Source organism: Protomyctophum bolini, assembly GCF_963924005.1.
Source record: "Protomyctophum bolini genome assembly, chromosome: 14".
In the NCBI taxonomy this organism is placed as follows: Eukaryota; Metazoa; Chordata; class Actinopteri; order Myctophiformes; family Myctophidae; genus Protomyctophum; species Protomyctophum bolini.
Window position 1 is genome coordinate 31,214,053 of NC_137875.1, and position 26,366 is coordinate 31,240,418.

Here is a 26,366-nt window from a genome sequence, read left to right on the forward strand (position 1 = left end):
TTGCAGCTGTTGTCGTTCATTGCATAATGGAATATGGAACATATACTTTTATGAAGCAATAGTTTAACTGCTACTGCTAGTTTAGCCTTGGGGACAGCATGCGTTTTGTTTTGTTTTCTGAACAGAACTGAGTCTGACTTTTATTGCCATCGTGAAATCTCGTAAAGACACTCGGCTTTACATATCCCAAGTAGGCCTACGAGCGTCATGTGAACCATGGCTAGGCTCAGAATTGCATAACAGATTTTTTTTGGTAAAATAAAAAATAGAAAAGACTAGTACAGAATTAGTAGCGTTATCGAGTTGTCGTCGTCGTCGGAGGCGGAGGCGGAGGAGGAACTTGGAAGAGAAGGACAACAACAACGCGCATGCAGCTGCAGGTATTTATCATTGCGTGCTGTTCTGAATGGGCCACCATAACTTGTTATACTGTATTTTATACAGTGTCTAATGTTATACAGTACTGTAGTATTCTCAGTTGCGCCGCTGTGCCAACTGAACTGCAAATGCCTACTGTGTAGTGTGTACTTTTCTTATACGGCCCGGCGGGTCCCTGCTGCTGCAAATGTTATTGATTCATTGATTGGACATTTTATTCAGTTTGTAGAATGGGTAGCCTACAGTTCAAACGAAAGTAGCCTACACAGGTGAATACAAAATCTGACTGCTACGAGTATAAAACCAGAAAAAGCTCAAGACTTGTTATATCAGGGTCCTCCATTTTCCTTAAATAGGAAATATAAGAGAATAATTATAAAGTATAGCTCTCTTATAAAGAATCGTCAGAAGGCGCACACGGTATGTTACATGTTGTTGTTTTCTTTGTAAACAGTGTTGTAGTTCCGTCGATCGTTTAATTGTTTGTGTACGTCTCGGTGTGTTTGTTTACATATAACACGGAAGTCATGATTGACCGACAACAGTCACAACAGGGACATTCATAGTTCATATTTCATTGTGTTTAAGAGAATATTAAGAGAATATGTTTTGTGTTGCAGTTTTTCACGGTGTCGAATGGGAAAATAATAGCCCTTGAGATATCAGTTGGTACCTTGTCATATTTCTGCTGGATAGGAGCCGTTACAGTTGTGTTAAAACACACTTCAAATATGATATCATATAAGTCACAGGCTTGTCATAAGTCAGAGATTCTAGCAAAATCTATTATCTATACATACAGGTACTACCACAATACTAACATCCATGGGCTTGTCATTAAAACTAGTCAAACCATTTTTAAACTTTTCAGAAAGTTGGCCATCATGAGCTTGTAGATGGTCTATTTTTGCTATTCGTTGTATGAGAACTATATAGGGCTTAATTTGTTAATATGTCTGTATAATAGTGTGAGCTAGTGCACACTGAGGGTGCACACATGTGAGTGTCTTCTCAGCTTAGCGGATTTGAATGACAATCACTAGTAGGTGACTTATCAAGACCATACAATTGACCTACTGTATGTATATTGGAGCCTACTTGCATTAGGAAACGTGGAGACGTCCGACGTTGGTCGCGTTGTCCGACTATCACTATACACTAACCCTAAATCTAATCCTAACTCTAACTAACCCTGACCTCAATTTTAAACGGCCACGTTAGGGCCGATTCATACTCCTATTTTAGATCCGAATAAAAGTCGGTTCGGCTCCTACAATGTGACGTCATTTGATGTTCGGGGGGGGGGGGGGGGGGGGTACTGTCCTAAAGTCGCCTCTTCGGTGCTACTGAAAATTTCTGACGAGCCGAAATCATTTCGGCACTACAGCGCCGAAACAGCGGTGAATCGTCCCTAAATCTCCTAACCTCATAACGGGCCACATAAATCAGTTTCATGCTGTTTTCGCGTTGGCGGCAGTAATTTCACTTCCGTGTTTCCTGATGGCAGCCATGTATAGGCTCTAGAGCCTGCTGGCTCGATTGCAGTCTTCATAGGTAGCTTTTCTGGTGATTATCAGTTGATAACATTCGAAGCGGGTGCTCAGTTTTTGTCGGGTATAAGGACGGGGGCTCCAAGTAATAAAGAGTTGGGAACCACTGGTCTATACGTCTCCACGAGTGATAATCTGATCGAGTTGTGTCATCGCTGGGCACAGGGCCGTGATGGCGGGCTGTTTTTTCAAAGCTGTGCAGTGATCTGCCGCATCTGATTCCAACACATCTATCCCTATTCACTGGAGCCATATTTTATAACCACTACTGGCTGCCAAGAGCTGAGAAGCTACCAATGGCTCATCCCTTTCCCTCTCTCTGTATTGATTCCACTGCTGGAACCCCTAATCGTCGGGATGGCTGGATTTACTAGGATTAACCTGTTGCCAGCCAATCACGCTGGCACGTGCACTTTTGCACGCACGTAAATGCATGTACACACACACACACACACACACACACACACACACACACACACACACACACACACACACACACAGTCACACACACACAGTCACACATAAGTGGGCATGCATGTGCCCAGGCATGCACACGCCCAGAGTCCACAGGTTTAGACTTTAAGGGGCGATTCACACGGCTGCGCACTCGGGACCACTTGGCAGATGTTGTGGTAGTGTGAATGATGCGTACCGTTCCCGGGAGCGGATCGCCCAACCGTCTCCGGGACCGCATGGGAGGCGGGTCTCTGGAGTGTATTCAGATACGGATCGTTCCAACTTCCAATGTGAATGCATGCATACCTAAAGAAGGAAGTGGACTGTTTTAAAAAAAAAAGTGACATAATCTCTAGTCGACGAGCCAAGCGTCAACAACAAAAACACACAGACGCTGCACGACGCGTAACACCAGCGCATTTCTCAACGCCGGCCGTCTCCTGTTGAATCTGCGTATATGCGCTGATCTTATTCTGCAGACTACACGTGGCTCTTGGGCTTTGCTTGGCATAGTTTCCAAGTAAAACAAAATTATAATAATGCTAAAGTAGAATCCATAGCAGTGTTTCCTGCAGGAAAAAGCTTTGGCATGGTGCTGGGTATTAATTAATTAATAGGATTAATAAATTAAGATTAATTCGTATTATTGCTCTTGTATTGCGATTGGAGACACTGGGGGGACACTGGGGGACACTGGGCAGGCACTGGGGAGGCACTGGGAAGGCACGGGGAGACACTGGTCAGGCACTGGGAGACACTGGGGAGGCACTGGGGAGGCACTGAGGGGACACTGGGGAGGCACTGGGGAGGCACTGAGGGGACACTGGGGAGGCACTGAGGGGACACTGGGGAGGCACTCAGGGGGACACTGGGGAGGCACTCAGGGGGACACTGGGGAGGCACTCGGGGGGGGGGGGGGACACTGGGGAGGCACTGGGGAGGCACTGGGGAGATATTGGGGAGGCACTGGGGAGACCCTGGGGAGGCACTCAGGGGCACACTGGGGAGGCACTGGGAAGGCACTGAGGGGACACTGGGGAGGCACTGCGGAGACACTGGGGAGGCACTGGGGAGACACTGGGGAGGCACTCAGGGGGACACTGGGGAGGTACTGGACATTTCATATCACACACACCATGATTCACTAGCCCCCTTTTTTTTTTTTTTTTTTTTTTATATGATAGCTTGGCATGGCGCAAATAATTCCAGGCATGGCGCAGCGCCATGCCAAGAACATTGTGCAGGAAACCCTGCATAGCAAACACGACACTGGAGCACAGAACTGACCGACACAGTGAATAGCAGGGAGGCTGACAGTGAAGTAGTATAACGGCAAAGAGCCAAAGAGGCAATGCAATGTGTGTCTGGATTTATTGGAGACAATGTTGCAGAGTTGATGGTCAGTGTCCGGGCGCGCCAGCCATCAAGCACACCGCCATCTGGAGGATTAAAGTGTGTTATGCAAGTGTACCCGGGTGTGCTGTTGAATCTCGGGCAATGTGAATCATGGCCATCGGGGACCAGGCAACCGTATTCGGAAACGGTTCCAATGAAACGGATTCAGTCCGTCTCAGTGTGAATCGCCTATTAGTTTGCATGCACACACACAGTCTTCCTCACACATAGTCGCATGCGCAGTTGCTCGCACACACGTGCATGCTCACACACACACGCACTCGCCCGCGCGTACTTGCCCAGGAGATAAATTATTGCCAACCGTAGCTGTTTACTCTCTGTTCTCTCTCTTAATGTGCCTCAAACCACTGTAAAATATTGCTACTAAGTGCATAAAGTGTGACAGGTGCGAACAGCTTCCAAAACACCTTTTAAAAACTAATTAGTGAGTAATATATTGCAGCATCAGACAGCCAGCTCAAATCAAAGACAAGCCTAAAATAACTTATCATCGTAATTGAGCATATTTTATAAGGCAGTGGTTTTCAACCCTTTTCATATCGGTCCATTGTTTAGTCGACATTTGAGCCACAGACCACCATTTGATGAGATTACGCCTCTCAGACATGCACAAAACGAAATAATATGTTGTTATTGTTGTATGAGATGTTTGTATTGATGTTGGTATACCATTAGGAGAGGTAAAAGGCAAACGTTGATCAAAATAACAATAGAAATGTACATTCTGGGCCGGTAGCCCAGGTCTGGCAGTGTTCGACTCCATCTCTCGTCAGCCTACTGTCTGTTCCTCTGTACAGGGGCGTGCCCACATAAAAACAACATTTTAACAAATACTGTACACTTTTTTGAAAGAATTATACTTCCTTATATAACAATAAGACCTGATGATCATGTTTTAGGGTGGAGAAAAATCACAGCACTCCATCTTTACAAATGTAACTCTTGAGAGTGTAAAAAGAAACCAAATGGACTCGTACGGGTCCATTTGGTTTCTTTTGACTCTCAAGAGTTAATTTAATAAGGGTCCATTTGGTCACCAACTCCATCTGGCTGAAAACCACCGATCTAATGTTACACATTAAACACTTAAACCCTTTATTCTCAGTCAAACGGATCCGAGCTATACAACTGTATATACTTCAGCCACTTCTTTCCATCTTCACCAAATCTCTTCTCTCTCTCCTCTTTCTGTCTCCCAATTACTTTCTCCTCAACTCTATAAATCTGCTGTCCACTCCTCGCTCTTAATCTCTTCCTCTCTGTGTCTAACCCCCCACCAATCCTCTCTCTATCATTCCCTCATTCCAGGCTTTCCCGAGCTATACTCTGCCACTTGGCACAGAGTCAAAGCCTTTTGTGTGTGTGTGTGTGTGTGTGTGTGTGTGTGTGTGTGTGTGTGTGTGTCTGTGTGTGTGTGCACAATGTGCATGGGTGGGGGTGGGCCAAGATCATTCAGCGTGTTTCTAATGTGGCACTTTAGCATTCAAACAATGCTTTGTAGTGGTTAATGTCCATGGGGAATGCATGGCATCTGATGCACTGTCTCTTGCATAAGCAAAGTAGATCTCACAGTCAGCAAGCGCTTTACATACGTAGGCACACTCTCATACCAAAGTGCTATTAATAAGCATGCGATGTGCAACGCAGAGAAGACATGCACAAGTACCGTCTGTCACGCTTTTATCACGCGTTATTACATAATACACAGTGAAATCACCAGTGTTCATTTAACCCTGAAAAGTGTACAAATGCACCCAAAATGAATGGACCCTTACAGGTGAACGAGAAAGTCTGTATTTCCTCGTGAATATCTCCATCGTGTTATGTCGATAACCGACTTGTTCTGGTGGGTGGTGTCACCCTTTTGAAAGCCAAACTCATCTATAAGCCGATATACCACCTTGGGTTTTATTTCTGAAGTCCTGGCAACCGGTGTCTCTATTCGCCAGAGATGACATTTATTTCCATTCTGACCTTTTCCCCAAAAGATGGCTGAAGAACCAGATCATTACACCTTAAATCTCTGGGCTCCGCTCCTCGATGCTGATAAATCACCTGCCTCGGAAGGAACCGCCTCCCGTGTTTGTCGTGTGCGGGGACCATCTGAGCCGATGAGCAGGATGCCTCACACATCCTCCTAGCTGTTGATTTAACTCTGAAAGAGTACAAAATAATGTAAATAAATGAGTCCATTTGGTAGGAGTTACAAATCTAAATTATAAACTAACACAGAGGGTTTGATGTATTCTTCAGGCCCTTAACTATATTAAAATATGTGGGCATTGTAACCCAGGAATGAATGGGGGAACTTTAAGATCCTTTCCATTGAGGTCTTTTCTACTCGGAGTGCCCTGGCTGACCAAAGCCTCCTCTTTTACAGTGAATTCAACGATTTAATGGCAAGATCTGGAGCACTGGTCGTTGACATCTTTGTACTCAGGGGTCGTATCAGCCACGTATGGGCTTTCCCACCAGGTTAAACTTTCAAGCTGCCAATTACGGCTCTAGCTAGATGCGGCCCTGTCCATTCTTGAATCTTTATAGATTTCCTGTTGCTGTGTTGGCCCTTAATTGATCACATCCAGCTGAGATTGCTTAGAGATAGCAGCGGGCGTCTAGACACGTGTGGGGAAAACGATGCACACACACACACACACACACACACACACACACACACACACACAATTTATTTATTTATTCATTCATATGGTGTTAAAGCGCCCTCCGCAGTTGCTCGGTTGGCCTGGAGGTCCACTGCAGGAAGGCCCGGTCCGCAGCCTCTTCTCCAGGCTGCTGTCCACGGGGGGCCGTCGGGTGGCGTCGGCCGCCGGTAGTCTACATCGGTGATGATCGTGGTCAAGCACACATAGCCGGGAGTTGCGAATGCTCTTAAATCTGCCCCTACTACTACTACTACATTAGCGCTGGTATAGTTGCATCGGGTGCGTCAGTGCGTGTAGTTGTTAGACGTTTCAGAAAACAACACGGGCGTGTGAGGTCAACTGGCTTCTGACCTCCTGCGCCTCCACATGCGCACACACACACACACACACACACACACACACACACACACACACACACACACACACACACACGCACACACACGCACTGTTTTATCTCTGCAAAGAGATTGACAGTCAAACTAATCAGGGGCCTGCAGTTGCATGTGCCCCTCCACACTCCATCTAGCAACCCACTAGGCCATGCCGCCAAGCCAGAAAGGCTAGTCCTATAACCTTGTCATACCCTACAGGTAATTTTGCACATAGCCACCAAATGGCTTGTATGTTTACACAAGATATGGCTTTGTGTCTAACATATGTGCAGCGCTCGATTGGTTTCAGGCTTGTATGCGCTGCATGGGTGCAGATAATGCTAACTGCACGTTAAGGTGTGTGTGTGTGTGTGAGATTATTCACAGGGTGAATGACCGGGCATCCAGTACATTCTGAGCCCTGTGTGTCGTGATCATGAATCCCATCAAGCCATTGATCTCTCTCGGTTTCATATTTACAGGAAAACCGCTGAGAGACACCTCTGTCAACAGCGACTCCTGGAACTGCAACTTGATACTTGATAAATATTCGTAATTTCCTCATGAGAGCCCAATTTGGCATTAGTGGCATTTAGTAAAGGTTGAGTATTTATCACAGCTTGATCGCCTGCACGTGTTTGCACACACACATTTGTGTGTGCTACCCCCGCATGCATGGCGCCATTCTGAACGTAATACGTTTGTTCAGGCGGCTATTCGGTTCACCTGCATGCACATCCTGTGTGGAGGAGGCTCTGCATACAAAATGGCCCCTGTCTTAGCTTACACCCTAGCCTCGCCTCCCCTGTTTGAAGTCAGTTGGCTCTCTAGTTATCCCCGTTTAGCCCAACATGGCTTCTCCCCGCATCAGGCTGCATCACATGAAAAGGCTCCATTGTAGCAGTCATCAGCGTCGCTAGACCCAGCTGGCCTCACTCAGACAGAGAGGGGGAAGAGTGACGGAGGAAGGGAGTGAAAACGGATAGATTCAGAGAGATATGAGAGACAGAGACAGAATGATGTTTTATCACCTGCCTCCACTATACTTTGTCCAGCGTGGCTCAGTAAGGAGGGGCTGATTGAACCGGCAGTCCGACACAATGACTCATCCACCACTAAAAGGGCTCTATATCTGTGCATCAGTTTTTTAGGGGGTCCCCATATTTAGAAAATATATAGCATCAAAATCCTTTTAACCACAGCCTATTTACATACATCGTCTATTTGAAATTCCATACAAGCTCACGACGCGTCACATTGTGATACGTTGTGAGCTTGTAGATCTGCTATTTAAAAAAAACATTTTAACACGAATCTTGTAGGGCACAGACATATTTTCAGAAGGGGGTCAGCGGCCATATGCATAGTAAGGTCGCTGTCGGGAGGAAACCACCTACACTTAACTCCATCTTTTAGGTTTTTTCATAAATCAATGCTATGCTATGGTAGGGTAGTATAACAAAAAAAAAACTAAACTAAAATAACTCCACCACCTCTCCCCATCTCATGCAAGTAATTGACAATATATAAAGTCACAGTACAAACTTTGATGTGGAAGTATTGCATTGTTTTATAAATAAATAAATAAAAGGTTTTCTTCATTTCCTGAAAAAAAATAATATATATATATATATATTTTTTTCATTTCCTGAAAAAAAAGTACATTTTGGAGTTAGGTGGTTTCTCCACGACAGCAGAGATATCAAAGAGTTATATCAAGGTCTGGTGAAGGCGGAGAGAGGTAGAAGGCATAAATAATGAATGCTCGCCATTCCCTGAGGAGACTCCTGGACAGACAAAGAGTGAAGAGTGTTCCCCAGAGTCTCTTTTTATTGCACCGCGTGTGACTGTGGGTGTGGGGAAGGTGCTGCCACGGGCCTCAAGTTCTGATAGAATCTTAATGGAGGGATGAATCAGTCAAAAAAATAGTTCAAGTAACCATTGGTCAGTCTGATGATAATATTATCCATAATATTATCTTACCAGACATTTTCCGGTAGAAATGTCTTTTCGTGTTATGCTATTTGTGTGGTTCTCATTTCTGGTCGTTTTTGTGTCAGAGAAACTTTTGACAATGTGTACACAATATCATAAACGTATTGTGTCACACATGGTCTTCTTTTAGTTGATTTGACTTCTTAAATGTGCATGTCAGAGCAACCTGTGACACCACACGGTACACTTCCATTCATGTGAGGTGTGTACCTGTATGTACAGTAGGCCTACATTATACAGTCCTGCCCTCCTGGTGCTTATACATGAGATAGTGCCCCAGGGTTGTCCTCAACACTCAACACTGATTTGTCGCGTGCTCGGAGACAAGCATGCAGCGGGGCAGCTCTGTTTCATTGACCTCTGCCTGCAATTACAGTGAGAAAATATCAGCTGTGCTCTCACATAAATGTCTTACCAGAGTGAGCAAAGTTTAATCAGAAACTGAACCCGCCGACCATTCCAATGCGTGCATGTTAGGAATGTTGATGGCTGCGTTGGCCCAGGGTTACATACTTCCTGCTCTAATCAAGATGTCAAAACGGGGAAATATAGTGTAAATCGGAGATGGCAACTGGCATGTGAAATATGTGGGTGGTTGGCATGGGCGGTGTTGTGTAGCTGACGGGAGTGACTGTAATACACTGTATAGTTATTCGGGTGATAATCGAGCCAAAGCCAAATATACCGCTGATTTTAAAGCTGTCCGTGGAATTCTCAACCATCTATATAGAATAGTAGAATAGTAGAAATTCCATGGAATATTCGGACGTGTCCGGAAATTCACCATAATGAAATTATCTCCACCCCTACTGACAGCCTGACAGGTAATAAGATTCTCCTTATTATTCACTTTAACCTGGCATTTGGAGAAGACTGTAAAATACTGTATACGTATTGCATGCCAATATCAAATTCCACTGCAAAGCTACATACCAAACCTCCATTTACATTCAGGCATGCAGGAGCAGGAGGCAGTACAAGTTTAGAGAATTTGTACTTTTATTCATTCTTTTTCTGTACTTTTACTTTTACTTCGTTACATTTACAAGGAAAAAATCTTACTCGCTACAAATTAAAATCTTAATCGCATATTTCCGAGCACAATGTGCAAAATATGCGGGGCTCGCTTGATTTCACAATTCACGCATTTTCAGCATTAAGTTTATAAACTAAAGTCATCGTTCACATTCACACAGAGAAGCATGGCGGTGCGGTGAAAAAGCTCGACAGAAGCGCCCGTCTCTCTTTCTCTCTCTCTCTCTCTCTCTCTCTCTCTCAGGTGCGCTGAATAAACAGCGTTACAGTGTTGTATAACTATAAGTAGAGGCCGTTGCAACCTCACAATTGACATCTATGTAGCACATAAACCAACAAACAAACAAATCCTTGAGTATCAAAGGCAATCTCTCACAAGCACACAAATGCACGCACGTCGCACGGTCGCACACACACACACAAAGTTGACATTTTCTTCTGTTGAAATGCGTATCCAGTTGGCGTACATCTTTCACCTTATGAGTGAGACTGATGAACAGAAACGTATACCACCCACCCATTCTCTTTGTGAGTTTGAGTGCACTAATGTGTCATCACCTAATGACATTCTTGCTGCTGAAATAGATAGCTACTAGCTGTCACGTGTGGACGCACAGAAACACCCACATTATCTCACCTACTACTCGTTCTTTTCCATTTTGGCAATTAAATCAGCGATCTTTACCAATCCTATGAAATGTCTACCTGCAAAGCTATAATCATCATGCTAAAAGTGAGTCGGAACTCGCACAATAAAACCCTCAGTGGTAATTTAACTCGGAGTGTAAAAATGGTACAACTTCTATACTCTCAGAGTTAAATTAAAACTGATGTTTTTACTGTGAAGTGAAAAGAAGTGCCAGAGGTACTCTGGGGGGTTCGTACACGTTACTAGCTTCAATCACATTTCTTCCACTTCAAGAACCTGCCTGTCGAGCGCCATGAAACACGAGCCTTTCCTTTTATATGAGGTTTCACTACTGAAAATATTTTCGATCCAGAGTAGCAATTCTCATGCATATCAATGAGACCACCCTTTTGAAATGCAGGATCTATCGGAAAGCCATCATTGTTTGAACATGCTTAAACAAATGTCATCTTTCTTAGCACAGCATCCCTGAGCAAAGAGTAACAGGGCTTAGTCATGGCACAGATACAAGCTTCAAAGTCCTGGCTCTGGTCCATGGTTGTATCAGTTTTGCACTTGCAGAAACAAGGCACCAGGCACACTTATCTTGGCCCAGGTTGTGAACTAACACAGAACAGCTTGGGAATCGATGCACAGTAAACCCTCTCTGCCATCAGGAATCCCCCACATCCGCGGTCTCTGCCACCTTCGTGCTTCACTGCTTTGCTGAGTAGTTTGTATCGCTACAAGAGCCACAGAACGTTGCGATGTACTCCAGGATGTAATAGGAGGAAATTTAAACTGCTGCACACAGAGTGGTAACGGCTGGAAAGAATCCACTCTGAGCGAGAGGCATCAGTTGTATTTAGGGTGCACATCCTGCCCATTTGCCCAGTGGAGCGCTTATCGATGATAGACCATGCATCAACACCTCCTACAGAACCAGCTGATGAAGATCTCGCAGCAGTTCTCAGCGTGTTGAACATCATGTTGCTCCCACATTGCCTTCCATTCCAATTAGCTCGAACCGAGAGCAGTTGTGTGCATCAGTCTCAGCTGATTAATGAGTGCACGCACTATTGAATGTTGGTAATGTGAGCTGATTATTCTGCCTTATTCTTAAGTCCAGGGTTGTCGATTGGATGGAGAGAGGTGAAGGGATAAGAAAACAATGATTTACTTTCGAGGTCAGGCAGAGAAAGCCTCTCCTCAAAAGGAAGAAGGCTATTCTTCCGTGGCTATTTTCATGGGTCACATTGAAATGGGTGAAAATCTTGTCTTGAAAGTCAGAATTTGAATGTTTCTTTTGTTGTATCTGTTCCTCTCGCAGTCTTATTCCCAGGCTGTTTGTGTCTCTCTTCATCCACAGCAACATCATGAATGTTAACTCATTCTTAAGTTAAATTGATACTAAGGATAGTGTCTGTATCTCTGAATGCTTATCCGTCCTCTGTTACTCCATCGCTCTCTCCTTACCTCCCTTTCTCGTTCTTTCACACTTTTTTCTTCTCCTCACACATCTCTCATCGAATAGAGCTCTAGTCCTCGACGTTTGGTCCCAGCTTGAGGGGGTTCCACAGCTAAATGGTTGATACTTAGAAACCAGACAGAGCACCCATTTCTCCCAACATTCTCAGATTTCAATTAAACCTGAGGATTTTACATTGTAGATCAGGATCCTACAAGATAAAATCACACCCGTGTGAACTGAGTGGTGCAACTCCCCTTCCCCCCCCCTCCTCTCCTCTCTCTCTCTCATTAGCAGGCAACAGTGCAGCACTAATACTATCTCTCTCTCTCTCTCTCTGTTTCTGGCAAACAGCGCCCCTACTGGTACTAATAGTCATATACTGGTGCTCATGGCCACATAGGTACATACCTGTACAGTAGGCGGACACGGACATTGCTGTTCCTTGGAGTGGTTGCACCACTCAAAAATAAATCATCAAATTAGGGTCAGTAGACTAATGCATCTCCAACTGGGGGGGGGGGGTCTCTTGAAATAAAAAAAGGTTGAGTCACTGCTGTAGTAGAGGCATGGTTCCTCAGCTAGGGGTTGCAACAGCAGAGTCATGATGAGCAGTGATGGGGTCATTGCGTAATAATGATAAAAGTAGTTCTACTGTGACCGATTGAGCCTGCAGTGCCATGAGGCCAGAAAAGGTCGTATTGGTTGATTTCAATCATGGCCGTGGAACGGCCAGCAGTAGAGTCAGCTCGCTAATGAACATGGTTTAGCCGCCCTCCCCCAGTCTGATATAAGAGTCGGTTCGTTAATAAACATGGTTAGCCCCACCCCCCCCCCCCCCCCCATCCCCGTCTCCCCCGTCGCATATCACTTGAAGAGAGGACAACACGCCAGTGGTGGAAAAAGTACTCACATTAGTACTTGAGTAAAAGTATCAATACTGCAGTGTAGAAATGCTGTCACAAGTAAATGTGCGGAATTCAAAATTTACTTGAGTAAAAAATTACGAAAGTATTGGCATCAAAATATAGCAAAAGTAAAAATATGCATAAGCTGAATGTCCCGTTTCAAGTTTTTAAATATATCTACCTAACCCTAACCCTATCTTTGGAATATAGCAGATGCAGGTCTATCCGCAGCCCGCTGGGTAGGCCAACGTGTGTGTTCAGTTCACGGGTCTCTGTTTGTGTGCATGTTCTATGTATCTGTTCTGTTGGAACCACTGTAAACAAAATGCTGGCACACATGCGTGAGCATATCCACATAATGATGGTACTTTATGCATGCACACATGCATGCTGGACACAATGGCAAACATTTGGTGCGAAGATATTGCATGTAATGTATTTTCACACACAGATGTGCACACATCATGTAATTCTAATATGCACACACACACACACACACACACATGCAATAGGCACCCAGACTCACTGTTGTATACATAAACACACTCTTTTGTTAATTTGAAAACGTTAACCCTGATACCCCTATTTTGGCCATGTTATAGGCAAAAAATTATAAATAAATAAAGTTAATTCATTTTGCAAGAATAGCATATCAACAAGGTCACAACACATGGCATTGGCTATATCTTCGCTATTGTTTTGAATGAAGTCTTAAGTGATAAACTCTCAGTGTAAAAATATAATGGGTCATGAAGATATGTCCCTAATAAGTTTAAGTTGCGCATCTGCTGTCTGTCTGTGGCAGGCATTCAGATATGAGAATAAAAAAGATGCTACAGTATAATATGCTACAGTATAATAGAGGCCTTTATTGCACCAACACTGACTGACGTTTGGAGCACAAAGCTCTTCCTCAGAGAAAGGTTATAATAGTTTTGGGTTTTTAGTTTAGTTTAGTTTAGTTTTAGTTAGTTTTGACATTTTATTTTCAAAATTAGTTTGTTTTAGTTCGTTTTTAGAGTGGGTTTGCTAGTTTTTATTTAGTTTTTATTTCGGTATATGCTTAGTTTTAGTTTAGTTTTAGTTTTTTTTCTCCGTACTTTGGTTTATTTGTCAGGTATAGGATTCAAAAAGCTCAGAGTAAGTATTATCTAATAAAAACTCAAAAGATACCATTTAAAAATATAAACTCGGCAATAAAAGAATAATAACTTTGGTCCATTATTTCTCCACTTTGATAATACCAATTGGAATGATGTTTTATATAATTTGAATCGTTGATACGGTAGTTGTCACCTGTACAACGAGGTATAGATTGTAAGGATCGGGCATTCGTGGAAAGAGCAATACTGCTAAACGTACGGTAGCGCCTCCAAAAAATGGCAAATGGTTGGTATTCAACCCTTGCTTTAAGATGCTTAGTGGATTGGATGATTGCACTCTCCCATAGTAATAAGGAAAAAACAACACCATTTTTACACTGTTATGGAACTCAGTGGTGCAATATCCCAAATCAGCCACAACAGCTTGGCACCTCCTCCTCATCCTGGTCACCAACCTAGACACATTTTGCTGTGGGATGGCATCCCATTCCTCAACCAGGTTTTGTTGCAAGTTAGTTACGTAGCTTTCATTTGTCCATGTGTGGAAATTTGTCTTCAGTCTCAACAACAGTAAAAACAAACAGCAACAGCAAAAATGCAGGTCCACAGTGGCAAATACATAAAAAAAACTAATCTAGCGAGACATGGTATCATTTAGTGCCTTAATGGTATGAATTAAAGGTTTTTTGAGCAAGGAGGAGGAGGCCGAAACGTATAATTATGTTTTTTTCTCTGCCCATCCATTAGCTGTTTTTGGATGAAGATGGAGAAGAAAAAAACTAAAACATACGAGCTAATGGATGCATTAGGTGAGTCATTTATTTGGACCTGGATGAACAACATCCACTCGAGAGCCAAAAAAGACCCAGAAATAGCTAAAACTTGATACTGTAGTTTGTGAAAGAGGAAATGCACTCTGAGCTTTATGTTGATGTGCCACTGACGCAAGCTTGCTCACTCGCTCCAAAACATTGGCCAATTTGCCCCCAACCCTAACCGCACGCAATGCCATGTGTCGGACCCATGTGGCTCTATGGCTCAAAACAGCTGGAATGACAAAATATTGTTCTATGAGTACAATAGAAGTACAATACACTACTGTGTGACATTCTAAATCAATACTTAATGAATCAATTAGCAGCTTATTCTCAATTTCATGTATTTATTTACTTTTTTGAACAGTGTGTGGTGATTTTGACTGACTGGAGCCAAATTGTTTTCCATATAGAGTCACAATACACAACCATCGAACACGGTTGTCTTGTCAAAACCATGTGACTCCCATTGAAAATGAATTGTCTATGATTCAACATTATACAAAAAAGGCCATCTACTTGTAGACAATGTATTTGTGAATGTATGTAAAATAAGCTCTGGTTCATCATGTTGTATACAATTGTCTGAGTAGTGACATTTTATTTATTGTTCCTTTACAATCATGCAATGTGTCACTATACTCCTAACATTGATGTCCCTCACCATCTTGACTTGTTCTGATCACATGAGATTGTTTTGTCCATGTTTGTTTTACATCACCATCACCTAATCATAGCAACATGAGTTAGACTTTAATATATTAGCGCCTCTCACTTCACACAGGTGTGATTTCTTTATTCTTCTATACTACTCGTCGCTCAGCACCTGACCAAGTTTGGGTTGAGGATGTGCATGTCTTTGCTATTTTTTCGGACATACAGCCATGCCCATATGGATTGGACATAACCTACGACATTGCAAACCGGCAAATTGGTGGACGTATTTCCACCATGCAATAACAATTCCGCAATCTGATCAACACTTTGCTACGTCAGCGCAATAATCCCAGCAATGCCGGTCAAGCTGACAACACAGTGCTTCTATATACTGTAATACCTGCACAATAACCGCTCTAGCCGACATGTGGGATGTTGTTATGTGATGTAGAAGAAATGATCAGCCACCGAAGAGGTCAGTTTAGTCAGAGAGAGAGAGACGGGCAACGGAAAGAGAGACTGGGACAGAGACATAGAGTAGAGAAAATAAATACAGGCAAACTATAGTGAGACCTGAAGAAATATGGGATTCAATTCCCAACTCATAACAACAAGAATCCCTAGCCTACTTAATGCAGTTTACTGAACCGCTGCTCCCTGTTCAATTGTATATGAGGGCCTGTGTGCGTGTGTGCGCACGCGTGCGTGTGTGTGTTGGGAGGGGGTGGGAGGCATTTTTGGATGAGTATAATTTTAGTGCGTCTGCTGCTTCTGGGTATATGTGAATGTGCAAGCATGTGCACAATTGCAGTGGTATCTGATGGTGGTGATGCAGTGCTGAACATTCATTGCAGGAAATTTTGGTGTGAAGATACAGTGATGTGAAATCCTCTCCTCTCCTCTCCTCTCCTCTCCTCTCCTCTCCTCTCCTCTCCTCTCCTCTCCTCTCCTCTCCTCTGTCACTGCTGTGGCTGCTGCTGAAGACAGATAAGGGGAGCTGGAGGTTTATATTTGCTTTATTGAGCGTTAGATTCACTAGTATGTATACAGCGTTGATGGATGCTTCTTGTGAGCCATGACCTGTGTGTGTGTGTGTGTGTGTGTGTGTGTGAGAGAGTGAGAGTTGTCTACTGTACATTGCTGTCGTGAGGAAACCATCTAACTCCATTATTTAGGTTTTGTTTTGCATAAATCAGTGCTACTGAACACCCTTCACGTCTGTGGGTTGGTTAAAATAATATTGATGACGCAGTATTGCTTTGTTTTAAACATACATTTTGAAGTTAGGTGGTTTCTTTCCGACAGCAGAGATATATGTTTGTATAATTTAGAGGGCGTATAGTATGGACTAGAGGCAAATGGCTTCACATGCAAATGTAAAATGAAATGCTGGCCCATTATATGGAACAGTGAGATAATAACACAATGTCAGAAATTTCTAATGCTCTTTATTCCGGTTCACTCCTTTTCTGTCATGTCATGTTATATCGATTTATTTTGAATTTATACCTCATATAAACTGAGCTTACTAGGGCTACTGTAGACCAGATAGTACATCATAAAATGTCTCCCTATAGGCTGACATTAGCCTTTGATCGGATGTTGCTTCCTCATCCCTTCCGTGATTTAATTCCCCTTCTCCTTTGATCCGTGTCCACAGCGAGGAATCATGTATAATTGAGAAGCAGGGAAATAACTTTTGGTCAGATTTAGTTGGGCTGGCCCCCCTTGACCTTCTGCGCTTCGTTTCCCTACGTCGTCCACAGCCAGACACGGCCGTCCCGACTCACATCGGCATGCTCTCGCTCTCCTTGACATTATCACTTACAGTATCACCGCAGCACACAATGTGACATCTGAGGATATGTATACATTATGTCATGTGAGAGATAATATCTGCCCAGTATCGCCCTATAGACAAGAAAGACACCCCCGCCCCGCATGACCGCTCTGCTGGACTCGGATTGCAACAGTTGGTATAACATGTGAGGGAAGTGTATTGAGTGCTGGGGTCTACTTTGTATGCTAGGGCCACACATCATTCAGATGTTTTGTGATGGCAGGGGCCAACGGAGGGTTGCTATGCCCAGCAGAAATCAACAAAGAACCAGAAGAGCTATTTATTTGAAACTGCACTGCTGTGCTGATGACTCACCCTTCTGGGCAACGAGATGTGAAATGGATTTACCAAGGTATTGTTGTGGGATGAATTTCATAGTCTGGATAATGAGAAATCTTGGACTGGCCATGTTTGGCCCTTGCAATTGAAATCCTTCATTTCCCACCCTTCATTTTCCTCAAGCATAGACATTTGGGAGCTGTTACTGCCAGTGATATGCCAATTAGAGACATACATAAGCCTTCCCTCTCATGTCCCACAAGTCTTTTTTTTTTTTTTTTACATTTTAATTGAGGGTTGCAGATCAAAATGTAATAACACAGTTTGAGCCTGTCACCGCTGATAAGCAATGGTTAATGGTTTGAAATTGAGATAGCAGAAGTCTTCCTTTTTTGTTATCAGATTGAGCAGGGAGAGTGGGGAGTTTGACAGGGTTTGTTTGTTAGTTTGTTAGGGATGGAAAAGAAGCACACCAATTTTGTGTAACAGACTATTATAAATGATTATGAATGAGATATAATTACAAAATATGATACAAATGAGTACCTGACTGGCTGACATCATTCTCCATGGGTATAATTTGTAATGCTTTAGTGGTAACCTGCTCCTTTAAGTCCCCTCCTTGTACCCTGTATAGATGTCCTGCCACACCTCCACCCCTGTGTATTTCCATATTGGAACGAGGTGGGTGATAACACATTTTCAATGAGTCAATGCACTAAAGCCAAATTAACCTTCAGATGTGTTTTGTGTCATTCTGGGTCAGGTACCGTACGTTGGGGATTACTTTTATGGCCTCTGCCAAGGGCCGAAGTTGTGGCAGAGAGTACACTGGGTTCCCCCCCTCCAGTGTAATCTCTGCTGCCCAATCTGGCGGAGTCAGCTGGTTATGATTGGCTAAGAATGGCTTCCAAAGTTTGCAGGAGTGGCGTGTTTTGAATAAAATGCCTCAAATCATGAATGCAGTGCATGTCCGATTGCTATACGGCAAGTTATTGGCATTGTCCTGTTATAGCACCACTAGGAAACCGATTTTTGCACAGCACCTTTTTTGCTATCACTCTATAGGGCCTATATGGAGCTTACGTGGTACCTACTGTATGTCCTTCTACAGATTTTGTGCCATCAAATTATTGTCATACCCTGAGATTCCTACATGGGTCTGTCTTAAGGGCTTCACACACACCGTCTGCGCGTTCACGCCTCGCCTGACGCACCTGGTGTGTGTTCGGCTTTATCCATTCAACACAACACAGGGATAGAGGCTACAGGTCAGTAACGGCAACCGAAAAGGGAGGAACATGCTGAATAATTTCACAGCTCGATGTCTTTCATGCTCATACATTAAACCACCAGACACTGAACAGTCTGAGGACCATAGCACCGCACATAATAACATTTAACTATACGTGAACCCTACAGCAGTGGTTCTCAAACCTTTTCATGTCAAGGACCCCCAAATTGACACTCATTATCCTGCGGACCCCCATTTGAAAAGTTATGCCAAGGACCCCCATAAGAGATGATATTTGTACGGCTCTTGCTGTGATTCTCAACCCGTTTAATTTCAAGGATCCTCAGTTTTACATGCATTAGCCTACGGACCCCCACATAATGGCATTTATTTTCTATCTCTGGGACCCTCAATTTATATTGTAAAATCAATGTTATTTCTTTCCATTTGTACACTCTCAAAGTTACAGACCCATAATGGTCCATTTGGTTCCAAGCTATCATTTAGCTGGGGACCCCCTGGAACTCCCTCAAGGACCCCTGTGGGTCCTCGGACCCCACTTTAGGAACTACTTCCTTATAGTACCTACTACTTATTCTGCAAGAAGAAATTTGAAGAAAAAAGGTGAAGAAATTTGGGGAAAGGAAAGGTACTATGTTTACCCAGGGTAACTGGACTAAGCTCAAGAACTTGTTTACAGCCAGGCCCTGCTCATAGAACATTTCATGGTAGGGGTTCAATGCCTTGTCCAAGGGCACTTCAGCGGTGGTCATTTTAACGTGCCGGTCCGGGGATACGAACTAGCGACCTTCCGATATCCGCAAACCGTTCGGTCACCGCTGCCCCTTGGTGTACGACTGTACTGTACAATCACAAATGGCTGTACCGCCACTGACATGGACATGGCGGTTCAGAAATGGAAATGGCTGCCTGTTCTTGGTACTTCAATGTGGAACATTGTCGGCTAAATGTCCGGAGTCATACAGTAGCTTCAGAGCTGCTTCCATATTGCATGAAAGCATTTCTATTGTGCCTTTAGTGCTGCTCTGGGAGATGTGCTAATCTCTGAGACACTCCGCTCACTCCCTGCCGATAGCAACGAGACCACGCGCCCACGAAGTGACGGGGATAAACAGTGCATGAGGGGGAAACGGATAAGCAAGAACAGAAAATCACACGCAATGTTTGATTGGAACCGACATGTACTTTATTTCACCACATGTCTGTTCTCTTTCACTGTTTGGCAAACAGTACGTATGTGTATGTGTATGTGTGAGGATAGAAAGGATATAAGCTATACAGTAGGCACTAATCCAACTTTGTGCCTCTGTTTCCTATCTCTTGTGATTTCTCAGGGGCTAATCTGTTATTAATTACAAAGACACAGATGCCAGGCCCTCAGAGTACCCCCCACGTGCACGCATGCAGAGAGAAACGGGCACACGCATACACTCACTCGCTCTTTCACTCTTTCTTGGTCCCCCCTCGCTCGTGCGTATACACGCCCCGCAGACACACATGCACAAATCACAGCAGGATACGCTGCGGTGCAGCACCAGTCACGCTCCGAGGCATAAACACAAAATTTGACTGAGTCCCCAGTGTGACGTACAGCGGCTGGCTCACAACTTTTCTTAAGGGCGTTTTTCGTTTCCTTCTTATGGTAAACGAGGTACGGTAATGTTGAGCCTGACGCGTCACACTGTAGCTGGCTTACATGGTACTTGTTCCTGTGGGGGTGTCAGAGGTGGGCCAGGCGTACAGGGTACCTCCTCCTGTGGGAGTGTCAGAGGTGGCTGGTGTACAGGGTACCTCTCCCTGTGGGGGTGTCAGAGGTGGCTGGTGTACAGAGTACCTCCTACTGTGGGGGTGTCAGAGGTGGCTGGCGTACAGGGTACCTCCTCCTGTGGTGGTGTCAGAGGTGGCTGGTGTACAGGGTACCTCTCCCTGTGGGGGTGTCAGAGGTGGCTGGTGTACAGGGTACCTCTCCCTGTGGGGGTGTCAGAGGTGGCTGGTGTACAGGGTACCTCTCCCTGTGGTGTCAGAGGTGGCTGGCGTACAGGGTACCTCTCCCTGTGGGGGTGTCAGAGGTGGCTGGTATACAGGGTACCTCTCCCTGTGGGGGTGTCAGAGGTGGCTGGTGTACAGGGTACCTCTCCCTGTGGGGGTGTCAGAGGTGGCTGGTGTACAGGGTACCTCTCCCTGTGGTGTCAGAGGTGGCTGGCGTACAGGGTACCTCTCCCTGTGGGGGTGTCAGAGGTGGCTGGTATACAGGGTACCTCTCCCTGTGGGGGTGTCAGAGGTGGCTGGTGTACAGGGTACCTCTCCCTGTGGGGGTGTCAGAGGTGGCTGGTGTACAGGGTACCTCTCCCTGTGGGGGTGTCAGAGGTGGCTGGTGTACAGGGTACCTCTCCCTGTGGGGGTGTCAGAGGTGGCTGGTGTACAGGGTACCTCTCCCTGTGGGGGTGTCAGAGGTGGCTGGTGTACAGGGTACCTCTCCCTGTGGTGTCAGAGGTGGCTGGCGTACAGGGTACCTCTCCCTGTGGTGTCAGAGGTGGCTGGCGTACAGGGTACCTCTCCCTGTGGTGTCAGAGGTGGCTGGTGTACAGGGTACCTCTCCCTGTGGTGTCAGAGGTGGCTGGCGTACAGGGTACCTCTCCCTGTGGTGTCAGAGGTGGCTGGTGTACAGGGTACCTCCCTGTGGTGTCAGAGGTGGCTGGTGTACAGGGTACCTCTCCCTGTGGTGTCAGAGGTGGCTGGTATACAGGGTACCTCTCCCTGTGGTGTCAGAGGTGGCTGGTGTACAGGGTACCTCTCCCTGTGGTGTCAGAGGTGGCTGGCGTACAGGGTACCTCCTCCTGTGGTGGCACGCTGCATTGCCATTGCACCGAGCCCTGTAGTCGTTAACCCCCGGGACAGTTTTTTATGATTGAAGATGACATTATTGATGTGGCCCCATTACTCAGCAGTCAGCTGATTTATTAAAAGCTTTTGCTTTTGCCAGGGGAGAATTGTGTCAATTCCATTAGGACATGTTGAGCCCCGACAGAGATGCCATTGTCTATTGGGGACACCAAGAGCTGAGTGCAAAATAGACTCCGGCAGCATCTGTTAATCATTTATATATTTTATTGATAGTCATGATTTTATATATTTTTGTGTAAGTGTCCCTTGATTGATTGGGTTACTTCAATGTGAGTGGTTGCACTCTGAGGGCTACTTTGACGGTAGACTTTTCAGTACTTAGTGTAAAATCATTACCATATCTCCCTTGCCAAGTGTTTTAAAGTGTTGTATACACCTCAAGTCCTAAAGGTGCTATAATATACTCGAGTGCCCCTGGAGGTATTGTAGAAGTCCTAATTTCACAAATTTACCCTACTGTACATCTGCTCGGAAATTAATACTGCAATATTGTAGCACTCAGCCGTAGTGCATTGCTTTCTCAGCCATCTATACTTTCAAAGCAATTAGACCTACTCGTGCGGTAAAGTCTGCAGTTTATTCTACGTATCAATTATGCTGGATTCTGGGTTGGTTTTCCTCAAAGCTCTTGTGCAAACGAAGCGTTTTGCTAAAACACCACTTCCGCCCCAACATAATCACAGCATTATCAGCGGAATACATGCCAGTTCCAATATTAGTAAAAATGGCCTTATAACAACATCACTGCTTTGATTTATCCCTGTTACCAGCGGCAAAATCCCTCAATTCCCATGTTTATGTAAATTACCCATTCAGAAAGCCAATACTAGTTAGTCAACGGCTGTCACTCCGTCCCTCTGATGTGCATTTGGAGCCTCAGTGGTAGCCGCCATGACGCTCGGATGGAAAATGAGTTCACTCTAATCTACTCATTCATATTGCACATTATAATATCGGGCCTGTTTAAAGCATAAATCATCACACCATCTAAAGTAGTTGCAAGGTCGCTCTGGGTAAAGCCTGTGACACCAGTGAGGAAAAACAGCATGAGCTAAATATGTCGTGCTACACATGATTTAGTTTGTTGTCATAAACACTATTGGGAAGAGAGGGAGATCGAAATGGAGCGAGAGACAAACTGATAGACCAGCTGTATATGTCACCCAAGCCACGCAGGCCAGGCAAAACTGACCATGTTGGCATCTCGAGAAGGCAAGCAGCTCAGCCACGACTCTGAAGCCCAATTGACATTTTTCTATCAGGCGTGTTTTAAAGTGAAATACACCTTTAAGCCCCGTTATGACAGCTGCCGTCATGGGGTGTTGCCATGGCTACGTGGTGGAGGAGGAGCCATCCCGGAGGATGCACTTAATGTTTGCCGAAGTGCCACCATCCATGCCCTGTCCCCCCGCCCTATACACACCTCCTCCCCCCATTCCAATCCTCCTGGTAGCATTTAGGCTGAGTGAAGTGGGCACCTGGCCATGCCAGGTTTTCTCGTGCGGCTTGACGAGCGCTCTTGGCATATCATTTGGCTGTGGAAGCGCAGCTGTGGGGAAGTGCTCTCCCACTGTTTGCACCGCTTCGCGTCCACCCAGACGGCACACAAGTGGGTACAGGTGTAGACTAGCATGGGGGCGCACGCACACACACGCCTACGGTATGGAATTAGGCAAATTGCCTCTCGTCCCCAGACTTGAAGATAAAATCACAGTAATCCTCTTGCCTGATTGTACAATTGATTTCATTATTCACTGCTCACCCACACGTAACAATAATCTACAGTATGTATTTATATTGATATAATTATTCACTGCTCACCCACATGTAACAATCTATGTATTTATATTGATGTAATTAATCACTGCTCACCCACAATCTATCTATGTATTTATATTGATATAATTAATCACTGCTCACCCACAATCTATGTATTTATATTGATATAATTATTCACTGCTCACGCACAATCTATGTATTTACTCACTTACTCACGTCCAGCCACTCTGGGAAATTTAATCCTGGTCACAAATGGGAATAATTTGCATCTAAAAATAAAGTCAGGACATCCTTACTTAAACCAGCAGTCACTTCTGAAATGTAGTCAGTTGCTATGATATTTACCAATGCAGCAACCTCTGAAAGGTTGCCAGTTGCTACAGTATATTTGAAAAAGATATTTACAAAGCCTAAAGTGGTCATCATGGCTCTGTGGTTCATGCATCATTCTTTATACTGTACATGATGGGACAAAGAACCACGGCGTTTCTGTATCCTCCATGTTTCACAGTAGTTTTTTGGCTTTTGTGTTGATTTAACAAATGCGTACACTGTGCTGCATCCTCAAACCATACCACAGTTATTCTACAATAGTACAGGGCTGACTACAGACCAAGAAGCCAGCATTTAACCAATAGATTTTATACTTTTTTACAAATGCCAAAGAACACAAAAATAGCTTTTATATCTGCTATCTTTGAAATGTTTAGATTATTTTCTTCCTATGATGACATGCACAAAATAGACGCCAGTTTGAAAGTGGTGTACGTCAAAGGGGACACTGCTGTGCCAAACTTGCCGCTACAGACAGGTGGTGGCTGTGGGTTCGGTGAACAGGGGCCTCCTGCTGTATGCATTTGACAGGAGGTTCTTTTCTTTTTTAGTGATTTTGGCAAGGGAAGGGCCTTTTATTTTAGGAAAAGTGAGAGAGCTGTGGAAGAACAGAGGTGGGTGTCGGATGGGGAGGTGTTTGAATCGAGAAAGTGGAAACTCAGCATTTGTGAGTGAGGGGTCGTGTGCAAAGGGAGCGGTGGGGTGGGGTGGCGTAGCCGCGTATAGGGGCTGTTTGGTGTGTCAAGGGGAGACAAGTATGGCATCTGGCAGCAAAACAAATGAGCTGGTACTCTGAGTCTGATACATACATGGCTCTCGCATGGTCCCCTGTGTGTGTCGCAGCATAAACCACCCGTTTATACACTGCATGATGGGACGGAGTGATGGCGAGGAGCTGCCATGAGGGGTTTTATTTGCTTTTTATTCCTCCTGAGACATGACATGTGTGGCTACGTTTCAGGGCATTTCTGCATTCCCACAAACTGTGTGTGTGTGTGTGTGTGTGTGTGTGTGTGTGTGTGTGTGTTCACATGTTCAGCTCAAATCATTTTACTATTACTGATTACTATTACTGTCATGTAGCCAGTCAATCAATCTTTGTTTGTCACATTACAGGTAATATCTCTGAAATTCCTGGTTGTGCAGACCCATCATTGCAGAGATTGAGAGCATAAATAGGAGAGGGGGAGAGGTGACGCATAAAGTAGTGCATGATGTGTAACTAATCTGCATAATATGTTAAGGATGTATCTAAAGTGCATAGTAAAATAAGAGACATGCATGTGTGCTTCGCATGGAAGCACGCACACAATCCATTTGGTTCCATATGTACAGTCTCAGAGTTAAAGGAACACATAGGATTTTACAATGTTGGTTTGAGACTCTAGCTCTTCCCTCAGAAAGAGAGTTAGGTTTAGGAGAGTGACTGTCCTTGGGTCTCCCCTGTACAGCTCCTTCCTGTGCTTGTCCTCCTTTACTATCTTATCTTCCTCCAGAATGCTAATCAAAACAGGCCCTATAGGCTTGCTATCTGTTCCTGGTAGCATTCTTTAAGCTCTTAATTACCATTCTAAAAAAAAGAAAAGAATAAACGTAAAGATCACCTTTGCTGTATCAACATACCACACAAGATCCAACATATAGCAGTAAGTCGCCCTGGGGGGCGAGAAGTGAGGTCGCCTCTGCAGCAACAGAGTGACGGACGTGAGATGCAGGTTCATAGTGATGGCTGCTCTGACAATATTGCTGCACGTTTGTCTCTTTCTGCGTGTGTGCGCGCGTGTGTGTGTCAGTGTCATATCATAGATGACTGGCATAATGGCTGATGTGCAGCGTCACAGGCTGGGCACATGGAGTCCGAGATCCACATCAGAGTCACGTTATGTGGATCCCGAGATCCACTCCACATAATTTGTAGTTGCATACGTACATACAGTAGCTCTCTTGGATTATTCTAATAACTGCCTTTTGGAGGTTGTAGACAAGAAAATATAATATGTTTATCTAAATAATATACATGTGAACAAAATAAATAAACCTGATAGCATATCAAAATAGGCACGAAGAAAAAAGTACATAATGAGTGCTAGATGCATGGCGCGGTAAAGTCTGAAGAGCTGGTTTTCACAAACAACTCTTTTCTCTCCAAACCATGACCACTTGACGTTACATTCCAATGACAGTCTCAAGTAGGGCCTACTGTCAACTAGGTTAGCCTTCAGTATATTTTTAGTGACTGGTTCTTAGCGAGGCCACGAGAAACATGAATAGTATTCTAACAACGCAAACACATCCGTTTGATGCATATTTCATTTTGGCTGGTGTCTGCGTGCCAGCTTCATCTTTTCACATCGCTCCTGGCATGGTGCCTGCTGTGTGCAGCACTACACATTCCCCTTTGAGAAATCTATAATAGGAAACTTTATAACCCCTGCAACTTTTGAAAATAAAAAAAGCTCTGTGGTGAATCGCCGAGCATGGATCTCTGTATGAGTAGCATTGCAGCGCTTGAGGTTTCACCTCGAGTGTCAAA

The 26,366-nt window shown here is 44.5% G+C and overlaps 1 protein-coding gene across 2 annotated transcripts in view; it reads left to right on the forward strand.

Moving 5' to 3' along the window:
- The first annotated feature begins 320 nt into the window (after window positions 1-320).
- grid1a (glutamate receptor, ionotropic, delta 1a) overlaps window positions 321-26,366 on the forward strand; it is a 292,626-nt gene continuing 266,580 nt past the window's right edge. For both annotated transcript variants that reach the window (XM_080781653.1, XM_080781654.1), the window contains exon 1: window positions 321-380. The gene's annotated coding sequence lies outside the window, so the exon portion shown is untranslated. The remainder of the gene's footprint in view (window positions 381-26,366) is intronic.